We start from the raw sequence: 3,002 nt of genomic DNA, 5'->3' as shown, positions 1-3,002 counted from the left end.
GACGCGTGCTCGTGGGGACGGATCCTTTCCGATTCCTGCCGTGAACCGTAAGTGTTCGTACCCCTTCCAAAACTCAGAGTAAATGAGTAAATCCTTCTTGCAGTGCCAGACAGGGCTCTTTGCAGTGAAGCACTGCTGAAGCCAAGAGTTCCTTCTCCTTGTTTCTGGAGCAGCTGCTTCTCGTGCAGTTGTCCCGCGCTCCTGCCGGGCGGCTTTCCTGGGATTTCTCTCCCTGCCTGAGCTGAACCGCTGCAGGGTGAGAGAAGGAGCATGATTCTTCACGGCTTTTAGTCACTCCTGAGTATCGTGTTCCAGAATCCCATTCGGCCCTGCAGGCAGCAGCATTTTCCAGAGCAATAAAAGAAATTGCACAGTTGCTTATAAAATACCTGAGGCGTTGCTGGAGGTTTCACCCCAGAGCAGCGACACGAGATGCCACTGTGAGCTGCCATGTCATTTAATTAATAATATTAATTTTTTTCTGCTCTTGGAGTCCCCAGTGCTTTTTCCTTCTCGCTTCAGCTTTCACAGGGTCAGCTGAAATGGGCTGTAGCAATGAGCAAAGGCGTTTTACTCGGAGAAGCAGGACATGAGCTGGGCACTAACTTTTGGATGCTGATTTGGAAAGATGCTGCTCAGCCAGGTATTTAGCCTTGGCCGAGGTGATGACCCCTGCCTGGGGTAAACCCTTTCCCCGTTGGTGCTGTTCAGTCTCAGGGAAGCTCTCCAACATGCACCATATATGAAATACCAGGTTTTGGTACCTGGGTGCTCTCCTGCGGGCGATGAGCATCGGCCCAGCCCTGAGTGGGTCGGGCATCGCCGTCAGATGCCCGTGGTGAGACTGGGCTGCACAAATGCAGCGCTAGAGCCTGGAACCGACTGATGGCTGGAAGAGGAGGTAAATGCAAAAATCTGGTTCCGTGCAAGGTCCTGCCTCTGGGGACATCCCTGCCACCCCAGGGCTGGCTCCTCGGTGGCAGCTGGTGACATTTAACCCTCGGGGGGTGGTTGGAGCCGGCAGCATTGCAGTCTCGGCCAGGTGGGTGCCTCGACAGCCGGCTTCGCTCAGCTCCACGTCCAAACCTCCTCCTGGGGTTTGCACCCATGCGAGGTCTGACGCCTCGGGGATCAATGGGGCTTTTATTGGCCGTGCCCAGCCACAGCCAGGCACCGTAACCAGACCAGGAGCAGCCTTCCCAGGGGCATTAACAGGAGAATAAATCTTCAGCCATGGCCAGCACAGCTGGCTCCAGCCCTGCACAGACCCCAGCCTGCCCAGGAGGGGCGATGCACCAGACACAGGTTTTCTTTTTTATTTATTACTATTTTTTTTTCCCCAGCAATAGCAGCTGCTGACATAATCTCCCACATTAGCTGGGCTCGCCAGGGCACTGCCTCTGCTCTGAGCAAACACGGTGCTGGGGGTGGTTGCATTTGCTGGCTGCCCTCTGCAAACAGCAGGTCCTGATCCCTGCCACAGAGTGTGACAGCCACCCTGCGATGTCCCTGGGGCTGGACCTTGAGCACGCCCCGTGGCCACCGTGGCCTGTGGCCGGCCAGCCCGTGGCCACCTCCCTCTGCCACCTCGGCCGGTCGCTGCTGCGAGCAGGCACATCAGCTGGGCGCAAGCTCCGGTGCCACCCAGCTCGGCGAACCCCAAAACAAGGGTCCGAACCGCTGTGCAATCAAGATGGGGAAACTGAGGCAGGGGATCGCCAAGAGCAGAGCTCAGAAAAGTTCTGCCCAGCAGGACTGTGCGGGATCGAGCTTGCTTTTGGTTTGGGGTCATGTACTAGTAGTGCTTTCTGAAGACTGAATTCAGACTGCAGTGCGGGGGAGAGCGATGGGAGGGCTCCGGTGGCGATGAGGATGGTGATGGCACACGCTTGCAGCCTGATGCACGCGATGATGAGCCGCGGGTCTGCAGCACGCCTGGCTAGTTCATTCCTGCATTAGCCATAATGTTTTCTGTGACCTAGAAAACTCCAGCTGGCGCACACAAACCGATATGCTTCTTTATTTTATAATTAATCTAAGAATTACAGGGAAAAGACTGAACTGGCTTAGGCTCCCTCTGCATTGGACTGACCATCAAAAAAAATAACCACCCTCATTCTTGCTCTGGAGCTGCATCAGGGTCCTGGGGCTTGGAGGGACTGAAGTCGCTGCTGCTTTCTCTGCTGTCCCTCCTGAGCTTGGTGAACGGCTCGGGCTGCTGAATGCCTGCTTGGGTCGGTATTGTTTTAGGTCCGGTCTAACCCAAAGGTCGTATTTATAATTAGCACACGCTGATGAAATGGTTCTGGCCTGTCAAACAGAAGCAGCCCACTGCAAACAGGAGTTTAGACTTGTTTGCATCTCTGTGGTTATTTTGAGCAATTAGTCCATGGAGAAGTCTGGAGGAATTGGGGCTCTCTCTTGAAAACTTAGAAACTGATTTTATCTTTGGGAGAAATGCTGCCTGACACAGGGGCTAATGCTGGAACAAGCGAACCCCTCCACTTCTATCCAAACCCTTCCCAAACTGGGGGAATTTGGATGCAGGCTGGGTACCACGGTGTGTTCAGCATGCAAGAACAGAGGCACGGGGTGGTGAGGAGCAGTGGGGGGCACTTCCCAGGGTGATGCTGCCATTGAATGCTTAAAAGCCCCCCAAAACCCCGTCCCTGGGCTGCTCAGGGCTCTGTGGGGCCATGGGTGGGTGATGCTGTTCAGGGGACGCTGTAGGGACCACGATGCTGCTCAGACCCCGACCACACCAACCGCCGGCCAAAGCCTGGGTTCTCTGTGATATCTCAATCGGGCCCTTCAGAGCCACCTTTAAAAAACTTGCACCACCAGCGTATCCTGCCCAAACAGGCCCTAATTTCAGGGGTGAGTCCTGGGCAGGAGGAACAATAAACCTTCGAGGTGGGAGATCTAAATCAAATGTTTCTTTTCCTACCCCCTCTAAATTAAATTTTTTGGTGTTCCCACCCTCGCTTTGAGCTCTCGGGAAA

Source organism: Buteo buteo, chromosome 23, assembly GCF_964188355.1.
Source record: "Buteo buteo chromosome 23, bButBut1.hap1.1, whole genome shotgun sequence".
NCBI lineage: Eukaryota > Metazoa > Chordata > Aves > Accipitriformes > Accipitridae > Buteo > Buteo buteo.
This window is presented reverse-complemented; position numbering follows the sequence as displayed.